At 42.2% G+C, this 23,562-nt stretch overlaps 1 long non-coding RNA gene across 1 annotated transcript in view; it reads left to right on the top strand.

The window, feature by feature from the left end:
- Positions 1–23,562, top strand: part of LOC134808811 (uncharacterized) — an 89,162-nt gene that overhangs the window by 59,080 nt on the left and 6,520 nt on the right. The window lies entirely within an intron of this gene.

Below are 23,562 nucleotides of genomic sequence, written 5' to 3'. Positions count from 1 at the left end.
CCTAAGTCATCTCATTAGCATAAATTCTATGGAAATCAAAAGAGGTTCCTGCCAGGCACAGTGGCTCATGCCCGTAATCCCAGCACTTTGGGAAGTCAAGGCAGGTGGATAACCTGAGGTCAGGAGTTTGAGACCAGCCTGGCCAACATGGTGAAACTCTGCCTCTACTAAAAATATAAAAAATTAGCTGGATGTGGTGGCATGCACCTGTAATCCCAGTTACTTGGATGCTGAGGCAGGAGAATACCTTGCATCTTGGAGGAGGAGGTTGCAGTGAGCTGCGATTGTGCCACTGCACTACAGCATGGGCCAAAGAGTGAGACTCCATCTCAAAAAAAAAAAAAAAAAAGATGTTCCTTATGAATAACAAAAAGCACTGATATCACTCAGGAAATTCTAAGAGTTTTAGGAGTTCCATGCCAGGAACTGGGGACAAAGACCACATATATTTCTTATTATACCATTATATATGTTTAACCTTTCCTCTATAGGTAGATATTTGAATTGTTTTTAATTTTTGCTATCTTCAACAATGCTCTTTATCCTAAACCTCTTTAGGCATATTACTCTCAACTCTGTTGTGTTGATGAAAAAAAAAGAGAAAACATGAACCAATGTGTTTTGGGACACTATGAGATGTTTTTATTAGTCACGACCCTAAAGAATATGTGTGATGCTTTTTTAAGTTAAACTTTCTCCCTTGTTGACCCACCTTTATAGCTCTTGACACTTGGGAATCGATTTTACTACCATAATGTCAAAACTGGAGGTAACAAAATAAATTACGTTGAACAGCCTCCTTTAAGTTAGAAATTTAATACTAGTGATAAATGTACAGAATGATTCACTAGATCACTGAGTGCAAAGTAAGAGTATTCAGAATAGAAGAAATCTTGCAGATGGTACAAAGACAACTTTGACATTTAATCCAACAGCATAAAACTGAATGAGATTAGAGGGACTTTGAAACTACAGTTCCATATGGCTGCTGTTATAGAAAATCACCAGGGACTGTTATCGAGTTTGTTGAACACTACTTATAATAAAAAATTATTATCATCTAAGGAAGGAAGAAAAATCATTGATTGCAGAGGTAGACGCTCGATTGCTGTAATTCAAATGAAACCACTGGCACATTTGTCATGCCACAGAGAATACCATCTCCCACCTTTTCCCAATGAATTATTAATGAGGGGTTGGAGATTATTTGATAAAAGGCTGACAGGGAACTACTTTGAGCAAAACAAGTGTCGTTGACACTCAGAGAAGCAGGTGCTAATGAATAAACATTGTGGTGGTAGAGTACAATGAGGCGTGGAGATGATTTGGACATGCAGTGTGTGTGGACTAATTTGAGTGACACAGCCTATTCTGGGTGAAGAAAAATAAAACAATTAGAGCCTTCAAAGGGGAGATTTCCTGCCAGGGAATCTATAAATATGATTTGTTTTGTGGTGATTCTTCCATTGAGATGCAACTCAGGCCAACAAAAGATTCAAGGTGAGAACTGAACTGACTGTGAAGATATCTTCCAGCCTTACATTCTGGGATGAAATTCAATTAGACTCTCCCCTTGGATCAGAAATCTCCATGGGTCTCCATGCTGAAAGCCTAGCATGCCTGTAGCACACCTATCAGGTAGGGGGAACAGTCCCAAAGAACTAATAGACAAACATGCACTGAAATTTAAAACTACCTTTGCAAAAATTGAGACAGAAAAATCTGACAGGAAAATTGTGACAGTGAAAGAAATCTGACCTAACCAACTCCATCTTGCTTCTAACCTCTAAGCTGCCTTTGTTCATTCCTGAGTGTAGATTGAGCTAACTATGGGAGGAACTTAGTTTATAGTATAACTTTGAAACAAAGGTAATAACAACCTCTTCCCAAAACAAACCCTCTCCTTGCTTGGGGTTCAGCCCACCTTTCTAAAACCAACAAATTAGCTACAAGATTAGAAATTATGACTCAGGAGTCAGCCAGAGATCACAAGACTACTAACCTCCCCAGTTGCTCCTATAGAAAACACTACTATTGTAAAACCTGAGACTGGTGTTTGAGGTGTTTTTCACTCATTGCATATTGATGGACCAATTGGTGCCACCCAGGCTAGTAAACTGGCTTATCTGGTCCTGTGGTCTCCTCACCCAGGAACTGACTCAGCACAAGAAGATAAGCTTTGACTCCCTGTAACTTCATGCCCGACTCAATCACTCTCTATTCCCTAGCTCCCTGCCCACCAAACTATCTTAAAAAACCCTAGCCCCTGAATTTTCAAGGAGGCTAATTTGAATCACAATAAACTCCTGTCCTTCCACTTAGCTGGCTCTGTGTTTATTAAACTCTTTCTCTATTGCAAAAACCTGCTGTTCTCTGTGTATTGGCTTTTCCGGGCAGCAGGCAAGATGAACCCACCAGGCAATTACAAATTCACTGGCCAACAACTTGTTCAATGTCCAATGCCTTAGGTGAGAAGATTTCTCTGACTTAGTGATATCCATGTCATTTCCTCCTTAGCAGATGTAAATTACCTCTTTTTCTTGCAGAGCTGGGTTAGCAGTCACTTATTGGCAAGGCTTATGTGGTCACGACACACCTTTAAATTGTGAACTATCACAGTGCATGTACGACTCCAGCGCTAAGGCAGCCCCATCATCTTCCAGGGCTACAGCTCCCTATCTGTCAAGGATGGACAAGCTGGATGGACTGAAAGTTCTTGTAGCTTTTATACTCAACAATAATAAGAGACTTCACATTGTATAAATCCATTTCCTCCTGAACTCTGAACATATGATTAACAAGCTCTTTTTCCTCTATCTACTCTCAATGTTGAAAAAGCTTGAGTTGCTTTGGTCGAAAAGCCTTAGATTTTGTACCAAATGTACAGTTAACTAGTTCTTTTCAGCAATGTTAACATTGTTACATTTCTAAACAAATAACAAAAACAGCATCAAAATTAGCTGACCACCCACTTTCTCATATCTCATTTGATCCTTATCAAACCCCCTTTGCCCTCATTTAATAAAGAAACCTATGTTCTAAAATGTATGTAATTTGTCTAAGATCATACAACCAACAAGTGGAGAAGCCAGAGTTTGAATCTATCTTGGACTCCAAAGCCCAGTATTCCGATAATACCTTACTACTTATAAAGGGAGGTGGACTGTTGTAAAAATACTAATGGCTAATTTTTTTATTGACAAATTATAGTTGTATACATTTACGGGATATAATGTGATGTTTTGATATATGCACATAATGTGGTATGATTACTACATCAAGTAAATTAACATATCCATCACTTTACTTACCTGTCTTTTTTATGGTGAGACGTTCAAGATGTACTGTCTTAGTTATTTTGAAATACATAATACATTATTATTGACTATAGTTACCCTGGTGTGCAATAAATCTCAAAAGCTATTCCTCCTGTCTATCTGAAACATTGTATTCTTTTGATCAGCAAATCCCCAATCCCTCCCTCCCAATGCCCTCCCTTCAGCCTCTGGTAACCATCATTCTACTCTCCACTTCTATGAGTTCAACTTTATCAGCTTCCTCATACAAGTGAGATCACGCAGTATTGTCTTTCAGTGCCTTGCTTATTTCACTTAGCATAATGTCCTCCAGATTCATCCATGTTGTTGCAAATGACAAGATTTCCCCATTTTTAAAGGCTGAATGGTATTCTATATACCACATTTTATTTATACCACATTTTCTTTATCTATTTTATATATATACCACATTTTCTTTATCTATTTATCCATTTATAGGCACTTATATTGTTTCCATATCTTGGTTATTGTGTATAATGCTGCAATAAATATAGGAGTGCAGATAACTCATTGACATACTGACTCTTTTCATTTGGATATATACTTAGTAGTGGGATTAGTGAATTATATGGTAGTTTTGCCTTTGGGCTTTGAGGAACGTCCATACCATTTTCTATAACGCTTGACATTCCTACAAACAACACGTAAGAATTCCCTTTTCTCTACATCTTCTCCAACACTTATCTTTCATCTTTTTTATAAAAGTCATTCTAATAGGTATCAGATTATATCTCATTGTGGTTATAATTTGCATTTTTCTGATGATTAGTGTTGGTGAGCATTTTTTTTCAGGTACCTATTGGTCATTTGTATGCCTTCTTTTGAAAAATATCTGTTTAAGTCCTTTGCCTATTTTTTAATGTTTGTTTTCTTGCTATTGAGTTATCTGAGTTCCTTACATATTTTGCATATTAATCCCTTGTCAGATGTGTGGCTTTTTTCCATCTCTGTGAAAAATGGTGAGTTTTTTTCATCTGAGTTTTTTTCAGATGAGTTTTTTTCATTTCTGTGAAAAACTACGTTAGTATTTTTGTGGGAATTGCATTGAATCTATAGATCACTTTGGGTAGTTTGGACATTTTCACAATGTTACTTCTTCTAATCCATGAACACAGATATCTTTTCGTTTATTTGTGTCTTCTTCCATTTTTTTAAGCAGTGTTTTATAGTTTCAGTATGCAGATATTTTACCTCTTTGGTTGTATTTACACCTAAGTATTTAAATATTTTTGTTGTTATTGTAAAGGGAATTGTGTTCTTAATTTTCTTTTCTGATAGTTCATTAGTATATATAATAGGAACACTACTGATTTTTATATGTTGATTTTGCATCCTGCAACTCTGCTAGATTGATCAGTTTGAATAGCTTTTTTGGTGGAGTCTTTAGGGTTTTCTATGTATAAGATCATGTCATCAGCAAATATAGATAAGTTCCTCCTTTCCTATGCATATTCCTTTTGCTTCTTTCTCTTGTAATGGCTTTTATTAAGGAGTTTCTGTGTGCCAGAAACTATGCTGAATCATAATGCAACTATTCCTTACCAAAAACTTGTTAGAAAAGTAGTATTATTTTACAGAGGGAGAAGACACACTTGGAGAGCTAGAATCTCAGAGCTGAGGACGAAATGAGGTGCATCAGCTCCTAAAGTTCAATCACTGAGCCACTGAGCCATGCTGCCTCCCTCCCAAGGTGAAGAGAAAGGAGGTAGTGTTACCTACTCTCCAAAGCACCAGAAGGCATAGAGTTTTACATCAAATTATTCCCCAAAGAAAACTGGGTTTGCTCTCTCTCTGACAGCTCCCTAAAGCAATGCTGCTTTGGCACTGATGTTGAGAACAGAATGCTTCAGTCTGAGAATCCAAGGCTCAACACAAGCCTTGAGAACACAACGTTCCAGCTTCTCTGACCCTGAAAACACAAGGCTGAAATGCCCACTTTGGACCACAGCCCTGTGAATTTCTTTTGTATACAACACACAGCTGAGTTCACCATATGTCAAGGGAAAAACAGAAAACATGATGGAGTTTGAGAAGTTCTAGAGAACATTAGAAATGGAAATACAAATTATTAAAGCTTACTGAAGAAGTCTGATATGTAAGAGACCTATTCAGTCTGGAATAAGGAAGGCTGTGCGGATAAATGATTGAGCTGGATGGGAAAGTTGCCCTGCTGACCAAATCCTGCTATAAGATTTAGGGGATCCCCCAATGCCTTGAAAAGTAGTCTCCTACAGTCTTGCAACTTTGGAGGCATGTGTCCTGTGTCTGCAATGCCCTATACATCTCTTTCCCTATTTCTTAGTCATTTCCAGCCTCATTCATCAGTGACTCAGGTATTTGGCTCAGGTCAGCCGTCCTTTCCCAGGGCCAATCCTGTCAGATCAATGGCTCAAAGCACTCCCTATCTGCCCATGAATTTCTATCTTTTAAGCTAGTTTTACTCAACAACCCCTCAGCACACTACTCTCCAACCTCTTGGAGACCTCTGGCCATTGACCCCTTTTTTTTCCTCTGTCTCCAACATTCTACCCCCTTCTCATTTTTCTCCCTATTTTAGCTAGACCCAAAGGACCACAACTCGTGCCTATGTGTCCCTTCTCTTCTTCCCTTTCAAGCACCTACCCTGACTTCAACCCTGAATGACTCTGATTACTTGCCGCCTCCATGGCTGTATGTGGATTGCTAAGTACCACTGGAGAAAATTACACAAGTGGACTCATTGGTGCCACTAGAAATTCATGATCGCCAGCCTTGAATGTCCAGGAAGCCTACCATGTTTTCCCGGTCAATCCACATTTTTATTATTTTCCAATTTTTCTCATCTCCATAATCTTAGATTCCCTTACCTTCTCATTTATTATTTATCCTCGAGCCTAAATATGCAAATGTTCCTGAACTAACATTATAGCATCTGCTGCTTGGGCCCCACCCAGATCTTCTTTTCAGGTATGGTCACTCTTTCCCCAGCTGCTGCAGGAGTTGCCACCCTTCTCTGGAGGATTGTCCTTGGGTTATATAAGCTGCCTTACCCAGAGATTGCAGGGAGGCTATGCACCCCACTCCACTTCTAGAAGGGCAGTCAATGGCCAGTTACAGACTGATACAGGAATACAGAAATCTAGCCCGCTTGCTGCAAGGACAAACTCTGTGGAAGCAATTCACACTCCAGAACCCCTGAGGGATCAGGCTGAAGCTTGGTTTCTGAAGCTACACCTAGGTCTAACTTTTACCCTACTACATCCTGCTTCCCCACCCTTTCTTACACATTTTTCTTGAGAACCCTTCTCAACAAATCACTTGCACAAAAATCCCCATATCGGGCTCTGCTTAGGGAACTTAACCTCAGATAACCACCTTCTTCTTTGCTCCTCCTTTCCTCCTGTGTTGAAGCTGAGTGATCTTATTCAAGGCCAATGCCTCCTCCTGTGCTTTGGGCCCCATGCTGTTCTGTCTTCCCAGGAATCTTGCACAATCAATAATCCTTATGTGTTTCCCCCCTTGGCTCCATCCCATCAGGATTAAAATAAGCTCAAGCTTCTCTCATCTTAAAAATACAAATCTTCCCTTAATCCTCTCTCCTTTCCAGCTACTGCCCTCTCTCTCTTCTCTTCCACAGCCTAACTTCAGCATGAGGTTGTTGAAGCTTTAAAATAATTTCTTTTATGCTTACCTTTCCACTTCATATGCAGAACATAAAGAGTCCACACTGTGGAAGGATTAGAGATTTTGGAAGACCTCAAGATGTGGTGAGAAAGGAGCCCTTTGAGGACGTGCCTGCCATTCTTACTGTTATTTTGAGCATTTCTGGCACCTGTGCTGGTGAATGTTGCCCTACATGGAGCTGTTTACATGCACCTCCCCCATTTCCTCACCTCCTGCTCTTTCCTCAACTCACTCCGATCTGGTCTCCTCTTCTGCCACTTCACCTCTGACCTCCGTGTTGCTAAATCCACTGGACATCTTTCAGTGCATGCCCCACTTGATTTTTCTCCTCCACTCTTTGCTGTGTTCGCTCTTTTTGGCTTCTCTGTCTTTGCATCCCTCGTGCCTGCCTCGCTGCCCCTTTTTGGCTCCCCTTTCAGTTGCTCTACCTTTAACCACCCATTCAATGTTGCTATCTGTCATAGTTCTGTCTGGAAGCAGATTTTTTTTTCACTCTGCGCCTGCCCTAAGCAACCTTATGCATTTCTAAGGCTTTAATCACCACGTCGATGAAATGGATCCCTAAATATACAGCCCAAGTCTTTCTTCTGAACTCCAGACTCATGTATTCAACAGTCTTTGTCACATTTCCATGGGGATACTTCAAATATGCCTTAAACAAAATATGTCTAGAATTAAGTGCATATTTTTTCTACCAAAACTGCTTCAGCTTCAATCTTGATAGCCTTAAGAAGTTTTCATCACCACCCACATAATTTCTCAAGTCAATAATTTATGAGTCAGTTGTTATTTCTCTCCAACCTTGTATTCAATCAATCACTGAGTCCTAATAATTCAATGTCTTAAATATCTCTCAAATATATCTCCTTCCATTCATTACCCAATGACAGTATGCTAGTTTAAGCCATCATTATTTCTTGTCTCAAGTATTTTAAAAATTTCTGTGTCTATTGGGGGTTACTTGTAGGAAACGGAAATCACTTTACCTTTTAAGTCTAAAGGGATTTAATATGGGAAATAAGGAGCTTGCTTGCACAATCCTGGAAGGACTGGAAGGTTCTGGGCTAAGCTTCCTGGAATAACATCCAGAACAGCATCACAGAAAAGGCACAGCAGGGGAACTGCTACCCTAGCAGAACAAGGCTTTTAAAAGCACAAGACAGATTATGAAATCCTCCTGAAAAATCATTGGTGGTTTCCCATTGCTTGTTTTTTCTTTTCTTTTTTCCTTTCTTTGTTTGTTTGTTTTTTGTTTGAGATAACATCTTGCTCTGTTGCCCAGGCTGGTGTGCAGTGGCTTGATTATAACTCACTGTAGCCTCAAACTCCTGACCTCAAGCAATCCTCTGATCTTGGCCTCCCAAAGCACTGAGACTACAAGAGTGAGCCACTGCCCAATCTTCCCATTACATTTCAAATATAATCCAAATTCCTCATCACGGCCTATAGGTAGTGTTTATCATGTGCTTACGATGTACCTGGCACTGTGCTAAGTGATTTTTGTGGATTAACTCATTTGATCCTCTGAATAAACCTATGAGGCAGATAAATTATCCTGGTTTTTAGAGATGAGTCAACTATGATCTAGGAAGGTTAAGTAACATTCCCAAGGCCACCCACCCAGGAGGCAAGGCCATCAGACTTCCTGACTCATAACCCATGCACACTTAGCACACTTCTGTCCCACTGTCTCCATCAAGACAGACCCTGAGAATGTCTCCAGCCTCGCTTCTCATCGCTGCCTCCTTCACTCCCTATTCTCTGCCAATGCCGGCCACCCTCAGTCATAGATGTGCTCTGTCTTGCCTCCAAGCTTTTGCACTTGGCTTCTTCTTCTTCTTCTTCTTCTCTGGAACATTCTTCCTCCTCTTTTTTCACCAGCTCATGTCTGCTTATCCTTCAGGACAACTCAATCAAATTCCCCCTCCTCCAGGAAGCCTCTCTCCTGACCCCTTGGAAGTGGTAGAGTCTCCCAATTACCCCATCTAGGGGTAATTACCCCCACATCTACTCTCCTGCAGCACTTCGCACACATGGAATTATCCCCTAAATCATCTAGTAATTCTTTAATGTGTGCCCTCCCAATAAAGCTGCATGGTGGCAGCCACTGTGCCTGCTGGGTCCATCTCTCTCCTGGGGACCCGGAATTCTGCCTGCTACAAAATGGGCATCCAATAAATATTTGTCAAGCAACTCACTGGTAAGGGGAAAGAAATTTAAATAACTTAGTATCTAAAAGAAGGATAATAAAAATAAAAACATCTCAACAAAAAGTGTGGGCAAACTCCCTTTGAAGAAAGAAAGAGGAGTGATTAAGGGAAGGAAGGAAGGCCCGCAAGACCTCAACCTCCTGAGTTCATTAGGTGCAGAATGCAGCGGAAGACAGAAGTGGGACTTCAGTGTGACCAGCTCCCTGTGCGTAACTTTGTTCTCACCCCATGCCCACCCTGAAGCAGGACTCAAATGTTCCACACTCAAGAATTAGTCCGAAATCCACAATGGTGTGTTGTTAGATCCAAATATGCAGTGCTATATTTCCAGGAGGTTGGAAGTTTGTGTTTCACACCGTGTGGCCAAATTGTGCTAAATATATCTTTAAACATCACTGCTCTGTCCCCAAAGTCCTCTCTTGATGCCAGCTAACGGATCTCCTCTTTCTCCTTCGGAGTAGCCCTTCCACTCCGCAACCAAGACAGACTCAGCCTCCCTCCCACAGAGGCTGCCCATGTCTGTGTGTCCATCTTTCTCTCTTTGGATAAGGAGTATGTTTCACTCTTACCTTCTCCAGGGCACATCCTCACACTCAGTCCCTGCTCCATAACAAAGGCTCCTCTTTGGGAACCACATCCCCTTGTCATCCAAAAGACCAACAAGATGGCTGAACAGAAAGGAGTGCTTTATTGGCAATATCGATTTGCAAGCCCAGTGTGGACCAAAGGTGCTCTCTCTTTGAAGAGGGGAATGTTGGATTAGGTTTTATGCCTCACAGGGCTGGTATCATATATACTCAGCAAGTTTAAAGGAAAAGTTATGCATATTTATGAGGGGAGCTGAGCGCATGTGGATTGGGTAAACATGTATGTAACATACATCTCATGCTCACTTTGGAGAGCATCAAAAGGAGATGGAATTTGGCTCTTTACATCAATAGGGGAACTATAGGATGCAAAGACAGTTTGTGTGCAGTCTCTATAAGCTGCCAAAACTGGCCTAAAATCTGCAGTAGCTTCTCAGAAGAGAATGTTTGGAAGGCTGGTCCTCTGTCCAGAGTTGTAGTGGCCTGATAGCTCCTATTTTAGTGAGTTTTGTAAGGGTGTAGTAGTTCTTACAGTAGGAATTTAAAAATGTACCATGGCAGCTGGGCCCTGAACTCTCAACCCGTAGGTAACTTTGCTTCCTTAACCTTAGGGCCTATCTTAGTAGACAAAGGGGTGTCTATGCTGGTCTCTCAGATCACATCCAAGGAGGTAGGGTGGACTGTAAATATAGTAGAGATATTTGGGGCATATTAAATCTGTGTAAGTTTCAGTTTTAATAATATTTTGTTCCCAACCATTGTAGACTCCCACATCAAGAACCATGCCTGACAGACTCAGATCACAGTTTCCTCTAGGATGTAGACATAATATGCCCCCTTCTGCTCTTAATGCTGAGCTATAAATCTCAGTGCCCTGGGAAATAGACTAAGAGGCTTCCAGAGAAAAAGTATGAGATGAAACAGCCTTTCCACCATAGTGAAGCGTGGAAAGAAGTCAGGTGACAATGTCAGACACGCATCGCCACGTTCTCCCTCATCCGGTAGACACTTTCCTGGGATTGGCAGAAATATCCTGACAGGTAAAGGAGAGTCAAGATCATTGTGGAGCTGGGGGTTGGGCAGTAGCATGCTTCAGTGGGCATAGCCTGGGTAAAAACTACATTTACCTGGCCATATGCAAGGTGGCCCAGGGCAATGATGTGGCATCTCAGAGTGAAAAGTCAGACAGATAGGAGGCTCTGTGGCAGCGTTTCCGACTCCTTCAGGCCTGTATGTGGACTCCTGGGGGCCCAGAAGTTCCTACATGCTCCTGTGAAGATCACAAGTACAGAGAGGACCACTGGTGCAGTGGAGGCCTGGGTCAGGAGGAGGGGCCATCAGGGGTGGGACCTTGGCTGGGTGTGGTGGCTTATGCCTATAATCCCAAAACTTTGGGAGGCTGAAGTGGGTGAATCACCTGAGGTCAGGAGTTCGAGACCAGCCTGGCCAACATGGTGAAACCCCATCTCTACTAAAAATACAAAAATTATCTGGGCATGGTGGCGAGTGCCTGTAACCCCAGCCACTCAGGAGGCTGAGGCAAGAGAATCGCTTGAACCCGGGAGGCAGAGGTTGCAGTGAGCCGAGATCGTGCCACTGCACTCCAGCCTGGGCAACAGGAGCGAAACTCCATCTCAAAATAAAAGGTAGGCCCTTGATGACCAGAGGCCATGGCAGTGGTACCCAAGCAAATGGCAGTTCAGCCGTCGGACCAGCTGAGCCAGCCAACAGCAAAGATGGGAGGAGGAGGAGAGCATACAGACCAGGTGTTATGAGCCCCATGCCAGGAGGACTCAAAGCTTTCCCCATATCCAGAAGTAAGGCAGAAGGAGGAGGAAAGAATCAATGGCTTTGAACTGACCAAATATTTTCTCCATAGAGACTTGCTGTTTAAATGCTAGAGGTGGTGAAACCATGATTTGGCAAGTTTAACGTGCATTGCCTGCCCCCTATCTCTTGCTCAGCAGAGATGGCTGAAGGTCTGTGAGGCTCTGGCAGCCCTGGAGCAACTGGAGATGCTCAGAGAGACCCAGCCCTTCAGGAGCAAGGCACAAGTCATGGGTCTAAATCCCAGTATCTACATAGCCTCAACCAGGATTCCAAGGGAGGCCGTGATGGAGCACAGCTCCTACCTTGACCTGAATGATCTGGTTGTTAATGAAATGTCATGCCCCTTCAGATCTCCCAAGATTGTGGCTCCCTGTAGCTAGAAGGCTATTAAAAAGAAAAATCCCAACTCTATTTTGAAATCCTTATGATTATTTCTAGCCGTGAGCCACCCATCCGAGGGGATCATGAGGAGGAAGGAGTCAGCTGCTATTTTCATGGAGAATAAAGCCCGCCAAAGACACCCGGTGGGCTGGGAGAAGAAGTATTTCACAAGGTCATCAGGCTACAGCCTGTCTGCACACAAATTAGAAGTGGCATTGAGTGAAGACAAAGAAAGACAGGGTGAAGACCCCAGTTATAGGCTTCGTTTCAACGTGATTGCTGTGGTTTCTGGTTGTGGTCTTCAAAAGATTGTGGGTGGTGGTAGGCAAGACAGAGAAAGAGAGGAGCAGAGTTAGGAAGGGCTGAGCTGTTTAAATGCTATGGTTGGTCTTACAAAGTGATTGTTATCTCGAGGCCTAAATTCTGCTGATTCAATTGCTCTTATTTGGATTTTCAAATTACTCCTGACAAGATAATAAGTCTCTTTCAAAACATTAAATCGGATAAATCTCCCGGCTGGAGGTCTCTCGTTCGATTTAATTTTCTGCAGATATTCTACGAATCTAATGAGAAATCAAAATGAAAGGGCTTAATTGGAATTCCTCTAATTCCCCAACACGAGGTCTCGTGTTAATGTGGAAGTAGACATGCAGTAAGATGTTTTCTTCTCTCTCTCTCTCTCTTTCTTTTTCTCTCTCTGGGTTTAGCTGAGTCCCCTCCTGACCTTTAGATGATCCTGTTAAACTTCCCAGTCTATAGAAGGCTGAACATTAATTATAGAGCTTGATTTCTGCTTGTTTCTGTGGCCAATTTTAATACACTCCTCAGTTTTCTTTAGGTCTATTTAAGGCTGCATGTTGTGTCTTCAGCTAAGCTGTGTGGACACAGCAAATCAGATATCAGTTTTCAGAGCTGCTGTTCTGCAGAATGTGGAAGGCTGAGAACCAAGCTTGTAAAGTCCTGTGGGAATTGGTTTGCCAAAATTGACTGCTTCTATTCTTAGGAGCTTTCCCAGATTAGTGCCTTGGGCATCGTTTCCATCCATGTTAGGTAATAACCACTACCCTTTGCTGAGCACTTACTATGTGCCAGGCACTTTGCCAAGCCTTTTACATGCCTGCTTTATTTAATCCATCTCCATGCAGCATCCCTGTGAGCCAGATGCTGTGATTATTCCCATTGTATAGGAGAGCAAGTCGGCTCACAGAGTACATGTCATTTATTCTAGGCTGCACCCTTAGTAAACAGTTTATGTACTGAGTAATAAGAACTCTCATTCTCATTACTCTAAGAAGAAAACATGTAAGTTAACATGAAAATCACTTTTAATGAGGTCCCAGGAATGATATGCCTTTAGTTAACAGAGCACAATCCTTGTCATACATCCACCAACACATCCATCCATAGGAACGAACTCTTAATTGCTTTTCAGGACTTTGTAAAAGAGGCAGGAGGAGGGAGGGGTGCTCTTGTTTCCTCACCAAAGAAGCTGCTGTCAACCAGATTGGGAGAGAAATTGACGTGACAGTAAGCAGCTTCATGTTCCCAGTATTGCAAGAGAAGGCAGAAGCATCACATTCGCTGTTCTTGGCAAAGATCCCACCTCATTAAAGAGGATATTGGTCACTTTAATGGTTTTGAGACAAATATGGAGAGAGTGCCTCACTAGAGAACCAAGTCAACCGACAAAAGAACACCTACCCCAGGCTTTACTTTCTCTCCTGCTTGCTACCTAGGCTGACAGCTCCACCTCCCAGAAGACAGATGCTCCTGTCGCCTGCTATTAATGGTCATTCCAGATTAATGGAACCAAGAGGGTAAAGACCAGCCAGCAACTGCTTTGAATGGGGATTTGAAGTGTGGAGTTTGCTCTTGCCCCGTCACTTCTTGACTTTTATTACCGGCCATGATGACACTGCAAAAAAAAAAAAGGAAAAAGAAAAAATTCTGGCCAGGAGCCTCTCTTAGACTGGGTTTGCTCACAAAACTTTACCATAAATATAAGAAGGTCTATGCCCTTGCTTCTAAATTCACAAGGAAGAAGTGCAGTGAAGAAGGGTAGAGGAAGTTTACTTTGGCTTAATCAGCACAAAAACTTTCCAAATGAGAAAAACAGTCATTATTCTAGGAGGCAGTGTCCTCCTTATAAATGGGTAACTATGACCTGACAGGGCTCAGCCTCGGCATCTGGAGCTGTAAGAACAGAGCTCTCTCCAACACCTGTCTTCTATCTGCAGCTCTTTTCCTCTCCCGGGCTGTCCCACACCCTCATTTTTGTCCTCCACTGGCATGGAAGGCATTTGTGCAGATGAGTTAAGGGAAATCCCCTTTGAAAAGCTTGACTGCAGGGACTAGAATTTGAGCCCTTCAGTGGAGAGAATAGTTTCTCCCAGTTTCCTATGTTATCCAAGAAGCAAATAGAGAACAAATAATTCAAATAGCAACATTACAGCAAGCAAGGATGGCGCTCAGAGGGAAGGTGCTGACACTCATGCCTGTGCTGTGATGCTGTGGGTTGGGGCTTGCTATCTCTGAGATCCAGACCATGGCTGAGTCAAACTCATTATGAACCATTTATTATTTATACTTCTGACTGATTTCCAAAAGACTTGAGGTGGCTTACACCAAAAACCAAGCCTACACTAAGCCTATAAAAACAAGATTCAAATGAAAAGAAATAGGCATTGAAAAAAAGCAAAATTGAAAATATTATTGCAGAAACCTGGACTACAATAAGTAATAATTTTACTTTGAGCTTCCTGACATGCAAGGCAAAAAGGAACCATGACAAAGTACCTGCTTTCAACATCTGATTTTAAAAACATACCAAATTTATCAGGATGTAGGGACTACTTTGCTTTTCACTCTGTTCCACAGCTGCACACTATACCCCATGCAAAGGTCAGACAAAATGAGACCTTCCGGGATTTGTTAAGTAAACTCTTCAAAGCTCAAGGGAATCACAAATTCTTTCTCAAACAATGACATTCTTTGATCATTTCTCTTATGGGGGAAGATAGAGTATTTGTTCATTTCTTGACAAACTCACAGTAGGACTCTGAATGGAAGTTCATTTCATCAAAATGCCCCCTGCAGGAGCAGACAAACAGTTTTCTGGTAGCAAAAGCTGAAGTTCACTTCTTCTGAGCCCCATGAAAAGAGATTAATTACTGTTTCCAAAGGACTGGTTACAGTGGGACACAATGGTATTCCAGAGAGCATTGAGCTGGGAGCCAGAATCACTGGGTTCTTGTTCCAACTGAACAGCTAACATAACTGTATGATATTTGGCAAGTCCCTTCTCCTCTCTGAGCTGCACTTTCCTATTTGTATCATGACAGGGTTGAAATAGTTCAGTGGTTCTCAACTCTGGCAGCATTTTAGAATCAGTTGGGGGAGGTTTTATCTTTTTTTTGAAGACAGGTCACCTAGGCTGGAGTGCAGTGATGAAATCACAGCTCACTGCAGCCTCAGCCTCCTGGCCTCAAGCCATCCTTCTGCTTCAGTCTCCCAAGTAGCTAGAGCTACAGGCACACGCCACCTTGCCTGGCTAATTCATATATTTTTAGTAGAGACAGAGTCTTGCCATGTTCCCCAGGCTGATCTCGATCTCCTGGACTCAAGTGATCCTCCCTTCTCAGCCTCCCAAAGTGCTGGGATTACAGGCATGAGACACTGTGCCCAGCCTAGGGGGAGCTTTTAAACATACACATGCCTGGTCTCTTCTACAGAGAAATAACATGTAATTTCCTACGGGTGGAGCCCAGGCATCAGTATTGTTAAAAACACCTTAAGAAATTGTCAAGTGCAGCCAGCACTGAGACCACCAGATGCAATGATCTCTCAGACACCTCTCCAGATGCCTGCGTCCACAGAGACATCCTTATTGTGAGGGACACCTGGGTTATGATTCCCATGGGCATGGGGCTCTTTCCCACAGAGTCAGCTAGGTTAAAAAGAGCAAAGCAGAAAGGTCCTATAAATCATGCAAAATGAGCTGTCTGCTTATGCAGCTGCACGGCAAAAATGCCTCAGTGTACAGCATGTATTTTCCCTTCTTGATGAGAAGCAGCAGCCTCAAACGCAGAGCATGAGCTCCATCGTCGGTGACCTCAGCCCACCTCTCCGGCTGCCTCCTCTCCCCACGCGGGCACTCTTACCTCACTTCACACGCCAGGTCCTCCCCACGGACATGCTGACGAGAAGCTGATACAGTTTGAGCTAAACCTCAAGGGCTGGCTGGCGAAATGTTACTAAAACACCAAATGGCTACTTCTGCCTTCATTTCAAGTATACATAATTCAGCACCTATGTGGCAGAGGCTGGATTAGTCTTGCTGCCTCATTTTTAAATATTTTACTGCATTTGTGAAACAGATGGACGATCTCCCTTCCCCACTGACCACGACCCTGAAAAGAATAGCAGCATCATGCAAGGAAGAGGTTTAGACGTAAACTTGATCCAGTGCTGCAGGGGCCCCTGTGGCTGTCCTTGAAGGATGGCCAAGGGACTCGGTGGAGCAGGTTGAGGACAGAGTCTACAAGGCAGTCCTCTCCAGGGAATGTGGTGGCAATGGCTTATCCTAGGACCTGGGGCCCAACTTGCATGGTTGAGCAGTAGGCCCATGCTCCAGCCCTTTACCATATCCCTCAAGTAATTTGATTGGACCCCATCTTAACATCTCGGTTAGGATGTCTTGGCCCTAGGCTTTTTTTCCTTTTTTTCTTTTTTCTTTTCTTTTAAAGACACGGTCTCACTCTGTCACTCTGGCTGGAGTGCAGTGACACAATCACAACTCACTGCAGCCTCAAACTCCTGGGCTCAAGTGATCCTCCTGCCTCAGCATCCCAAGTAGCTGGGACTGCAGGCATGTGCCACCATGCCTGGCTAATTATAATTTTATTTTTTGTAGAGATGCATTCTCACTACGTTGCCAGGCTGGTCTCAAACTCCTGGCCTCAAGCAACCCTCCTGCCTTAGCTTCCCAAAGTGCTGGGATTACAGGCATGAGCCATGGTGCCCGGCCAAGAATTCTACATTAATTTTTAATTCTCTGGACCGTTTGAAAAGAACATAATTGGTGTCTATATCATGATACTCTCACCTACTATACCTACCGTCTTCCTGCAAAAAACCAACTTTCTAGAAAACAGAACAAGTGCTATACCCAAAATATCTGACAAGAGTTCACCAACATAGAATAAACACTAAATTATTGAGAGGTTTGTGGTTCCACTGTGGAATATAAAGACATAACACCTTGACAAACTGAAAATAATATAACCAACAAAAAATCAGGAGGCAAGAGGAGGGACACAAAAACGTAAGCAGGATAAGGGACTCATCCACCATAGTTAGAGTCAAAATCCACTTCAGAAATTGAAATAGAGTTAACAACAGAAACAGAAAATAGACTTAACAACAGCTTTAGAGTTAACAATTCAAAAGCTTTCCCAATATATTTTCTTGACCATAGAGAAATCCTTTTGGGATTTAATAATACTCGTGTTTTTTGTTTTTTGTTTTTTTTTTCTGAGATGGAGTCTCACTCTGTCACCCAGGCTAGAGTGCAGTGGTGCGATCTTGGTTCACTTGCACCCTCCATCTCCCAGGTTTGAGCAATTCTCCTGACTCAGCCTCCCGAGTAGCTGGGACTACAGGCTGTGCCACCACACCCAGCTAATTTTTGCATTTTTAGTAGAGATGGGGTTTTACCATGTTGGCCAGGCTGGGCTTGAACTCCTGACCTCAGGTGATCCGCCTGCCTTTGCCTCACAAAGTGCTGGGATTACAGGCGTGAGCCACAGCGCCGGGCCAGAATCTAATAATACTTGTAATAAGAAGTGTTTGATAGGAAATTTCTTCAGTTTCTCATCAGCTCTTTCCCATCTGTTGAATTCATACAGTTAAATTTAAATATTTTTATTTTTTTTAAAGTATATATAGGGCAAATCTTTTGTTTGTTTGTTTGTTTGTTTTGTTTGTTTGAGACAGGTTCTCATTCTGTCACCCAGACTGGAGTGCAGTGGCACAATCACAGCTCACTGCAGCCTTGACCGCTCTGGCTCAGGCAATCCTCACACCTCAGGCTCCCAAGTAGATGGGACTACAGTCATGCACCACCACACCTGGCTACTGTTTTTATATTTTTTGGAGAGATGGGGCCTTGCTATGTTGTCCAGGCTGGTCTCAAACTCCTGGACTCAAGCAATCCTCCTGCCTCGGCCTTCCAAAGTGCTGGGATTACAGGTGTGAGCCACCCGCGCCTGTCCTAATTCAATTCTTAAAAGAGTATTTCTGTCTTTTGCTCCATGTATGCATTCATTCCAGATGTCTGGAAACATGTTTACAAACTGTTAATACTAGACAGTGGAAGTTTAACTCGTTGTTTCAAAATTTGTGTTTTTCTGCCTTGTTTGCATTTTACCATGAGCATGTACTGTATTTATATAAAAAAATGAAACCATGACTCAAAACAAGTCCATGACTAGGGGTCCATGGATAGCTTCAAGATGAACTCTAAAATGATGTGCAATATTTTATATATTCATATGTGCACATTTTTTTCTGGAAAATGTGTTATATTTTCATCAGGTTATTAAAACCGTTCATGACTCCTGAGTGTAGTTCTCTGTCTTCTACATTTCTTTGCTTCTTTTTTTTTTTTTTTTTTTTTTTGAGATGCAGTTTTGCTCTGGCACCCAGGCTGGAGTGCAATGGCATCATCTTGGCTCACTGTAACCTCTGCCTCCCGGGTTCAAGCGATTCTCCTGCCCCAGCTTCCCAAGTAGCTGGGACTACAGGCATGTGCCACCACGCCCGGCTAATTTTATTTTGTATTTTTAGCAGAGATGGGGTTTCACTGTGTTAGCCAGGATGGTCTCGATCTCCTGATCTCGTGATCTGCCCACCTCAGCCTCCCAAAGTGCTGGGATTATAGGCATGAGCCACTGCGCTCGGCCTCTACATTCCTTATACCTTCGGTTTTTAGGCTTCTAGCCAATAATACAGCAGCTCTTGACTATCATCTCAGTGCCTCGCACTGTACCAGGAACTTTACATGTATTGTCTTTGGGTCCTCAAGCAACCTTATAAGGTAGATATGATCATTCCCATGTTACGCAGAAATAAGGGTCACGAATTCTCAGTCACCTGCCCGAGGTCACACAGCAATCCGAGGTAGGGCTTGTGATCTAAACCCAGCTCTGCTTGTGTCTGAAGTGCACACTTGCCTTCCTACATTCTGCTTCCTCATCAGACAAGTCACTGGAAGTCATTCATCTGTCATTATTTGAGGACCTGCAGTGTGCTGGCAGGGTCCCAAGAGCTGGGAACACATCTGTGAACATCAGACAACAATCGTGCTCTTCTGGAGCTGATATTTGATCATTATAATTCTCTGAGGCAGGCAGGTATCAGTACCCCTACTTATTAGACCATCCACCTAAACTTTAGAGAAGTTAAAGATTTACCCAAGTTATGCAGCTATTGGGTTATGGAGTCAGAATATCAAAGCTGATAAGACTCATCCTTAAGTTTAAAATATGTGCTTATTTTAAAATCATGTTATACCTTAATAAAAATGGTGGAAGTGATAGAATATAAAGTTAAAGATAAGTTCCATCCTTCATTGTCTCTAGCCTCACCTGATGAAGGCTGTTGGACATCCTGAAACAGGCTATGTTTTTCCTCACCTCTCTCACATTTTTCTTTTTGGGCCCTTCTCTCCATTCAAATTGCCCTATTTTGTCACCCAGGATCCTCAACTTGCTCCCAATTGCTTAAACACAGCTGTCTGTCCTGCTCCCTCTTCTCCTACTCCCCAAAATACTACTTGGCACACTCTTTCTATGCACTCGTTGATCACTGAATACCTAGAGGATGCTGGGCATGGTGGCAAGTGTGGGGAGGCATATTCAGAAAGAATAAGACACAGGCTGTCTCCCTCCAGGGGCCTGTATTTGCACTTTAAATTGGGATTTTTCAACCCAAAAAAGGCTCTAAGATCTAAAAATGCAGCTCAAATGGTAGATTTTTCAGGTACTTTAAAAGATATTCCATTAGACCATTTGTTAATTATCCAGGAGCTTGCCAAAAATGCATATTCCCAGTCTCCCTCCTCAGATATTCTATACTCTATAATTCTGGGGTGGGGGGCAGGAATCTGCACATTCAGCAAGTTTCCCAGGGTCCACGTACAACATTTTTTGAAAAGCACTGGTGTACTGGGGGAGATTGTATTGTGCACCCCCTTTAGGAATCCCACTGTGATGGCCACACCCATGATACTTCTGTTGAGGAACTTACCACACTGGATTGCAGCTGTCTGTCTGTGTCTACCACCAGACAGTGGAACCCATTCCTATTCATCTTTGTAGCTCATGTCTCTGGCACATAGTGCCATACCAGAGACATGAGGTAAACATTTATCAGATGTATAAAGATGTGCACAACTCCACATTAGTCACACACACACACATCATTGTCATCATCACCATCATCATCGTCGTCGTCGTCATTGTCATCTACTGTATTCACATGCAAAAAGCTGGTCCTAGCTCTGCCCCACTACATGGTGCCTGGCATGAATACCTGCTTTTGCAACATGCTAAGAAGGAAGGCTTCATAAAGCCATAGTCGACTTGGCAGCTGGAGAAAAGTACAAAGGCATATTGCAAGAAGAGAGTTAAACTCTTGATTTATTCCCATTTCCATCTAGCATGAAACCTACAATAATAAAATTGAGTGTTTTGGTGAAGATCACAGAGCAAGTTGTTCAGATCTAGGGATAGAATTACACATTTTTTTTTTTTTACTTTCTATGAAGTTCTTATTGCTCTGATCAAATCTAAGAAATCCAAACCCAAACATCTGTGATCTCATGCCACTATCTTATAGCACTTGTGGCACTAGTAAAAATATAATTATATATTTGTAAAATCTTATTTTTCATATTGTAGATACAATAAATATAACTAGAATATCTAATTCTTGACAGCAATGGATCATCTTGCAATCACTCCACTTTGGGAAGCCCTACATTATATCAGGGGTTCATAAATGCTCTTCTAGTTTGGGAGCCACAGGGAAGGAAGCCCAGCATCATATGCAGAAATAAAAATGGAAAGATTTAAAAGACAGAGAGAGATGAGGGAGAAAAGCAAGAAGGAAGGGAGGGAGAGAGTGGAAGAAGGGAAAGAAGGAGCAAGAAGAAAAGAAAGGAAGAAAGGGAGAAGAAAAGAAGCAAAGAAGGAAGAGAGGTCTGAAGCCACAGATTTTTATTTGAAGCTAACTGCATTATATGCACAGGGGATCATTTCACAATAGTAACTCACAAACAATAAGCTTGGATTAGTCGAAGGCACACTAAGATCAGATTTGCTGTTTCCCACACTTTCCTCATTGCAATGTATAATTAAGTGAATTTGGTAGGACACAAAGTAAAAATGCCCCTCCTTCATGGCATCCCTAATGCTTCTTGAGAGCCCACGAATGCATTTATGGCCAGTATCTCTGTAATCCTGGCAGCACTGTTTTTCACGTTCAGCTTCCAGGCACTTGATTGAGACTCCAGCACAATGCATCCCTGATAATAAAACAGATAAGGTAGTTACTATGTTTAAATGGAGACAGCCCATTTGTGAATATGCCAGAATTTGCTGTAATAGAATTAAATAAGGAAAATACTATTGTGAACCCAGAAAATCTCTACAAGTGCTGAACTGTTTATAACACATTGCTCTGTACTTCACATATTTTGAAAAAACTTTAAAGGTCACCTGGTTCAATCTCCAAGCTATAAATTAAATATTGAAAAACAAAGTCACATTATTTTTTGAGAGGCCTCAGTTTCTTCATCTGTAAAATGAGAGGACTGAACAAGGTTTATTCCAGTTTCAACATCTCATAAGTCAGCAAGAATACCTAGGAGCAGTAATTAGTCATGGTCCCTTTGGTGCATGGTCAAGCATATTGAGTAAGGAATGAAAACTGTATCTCTCTTATTTGCTTCAAATATTAACTTACAAATGCTAACTTTAACTTGAACTGTGTAATGGCAATCTGATTTAGTCTGGAAATTATACCTAGATACATCTAGAAATAGAAACACTTCCACTTCTTTCAGGGATAACCTTTCATTTCTATGATTTTACCTGACCCCTTACCAAATGTGAAACCTCAGTAGAAGTGTCAAAAGGGTAGCAAAGTTTCTAAAGAAAAAAAAAGCAGGTTTTCTCAGACTTCCACAAATGCTAATTACTCATAATGACAAGTCATTACCCAAATCAATTTCTGGAAAGTCACAAGGACTTGACAGGTCAAAGCTGAAATGTCATCTCAGCCTCCAGTAAGAGACTCTGCCAAATTAACCTTCAGCATACACACACATCCTTTTTCCAAAGAGAGGAAGCACAAATAGAAAGGAAGGTTCAGCACCTTGGAGAGAGGAAACCGACTCAAGGTATACACATGGGAAGATGAGAGAGGCCACTGAGCTCCAGGAGCTAAGGGCTGGTATAAGGGCGTCCTCCAGCACAACTTAAGCTACATGACATAATTATGGCCTTTTGTGGGGACAGGACTCATGCAACAGACACAAATGCAGCTCTCTGAAATTCAGAAGTGGGGACATGGGAACATCTGAGCCCTTTGGGATAGGAAGAGGCTGAGACACTTGGCTGCCGATAGCACTGGATCTCATTAAAACAAATGCTAGTTCTAGACAGATTTCTATTAACAGATTTATTCATTATTTAATTTATGCATTTGAGCATGTATTTAGTCAACAAATGTTTTCTGAGTATCTACTTTTTGCCAACTACTATTCTAAGTTCTAGGGGTACAGTGGTGAATGACTTGGGTAGTGCTTGACCTCATCAGATTTCCAAAAGGAAAACAAACAGTAACTAAATAATCATTCAAATAAGAAAATATAATTAAGTTCCACACTTTATTGAATACACTAAAGAGAATGAATAGGGGAGAATGAGAGATTTGAACAGACTACTTGACTTAGTCAAGAGAGAGGACATAGATAAGAAGGCAGGATCTCCTAGTAGAGGGGCAGTAAAAGGACTAAGAGAAAGGGATAGCAGCATTCCAGGTGGAAGGTACATTTTGTGCAAAGCTCTGAGGTGGGAATATAAGAGGAACAAGAAAGTGAGGGCAGTGTGGTCGGAACAGAAAGCCAGTGTAAGGAGTAAGGAGTGCAGAGCCTGGAGTGGCAGGCAGAAGCCTCTGAATTACCAAGGCCAGGTAGGAACAGGAGAGAGGCAGAGGAAGAGGGTGGGAGGGAGCATGCTCTGAAACTCACAGGCCAAGTCTGGCACAGAGAACCAGATCCCTCGAATAAAGGAGGCTGCTTGAGGGCTGTAAGTACCTGAATAAATCATGGAGAGCATTGTAAGTGGAGGTAAAGAGTTTGGAATTTACCCCACATGCAACGGAAGGCCACCAAAGTATTTCAGTTGGAGGGCAATATGATCTGATTATTTTTTAAACATCACACTGGATATACATGGTAGAAATGAAAGGACAAAACCACACAACATG

This window comes from Pan troglodytes, chromosome 18 (assembly GCF_028858775.2).
Source record: "Pan troglodytes isolate AG18354 chromosome 18, NHGRI_mPanTro3-v2.0_pri, whole genome shotgun sequence".
Taxonomy (NCBI): Eukaryota; Metazoa; Chordata; class Mammalia; order Primates; family Hominidae; genus Pan; species Pan troglodytes.
The sequence above is the reverse complement of the archived record's forward strand: the minus strand, read 5'-3'. Positions and strand labels throughout refer to the sequence as shown.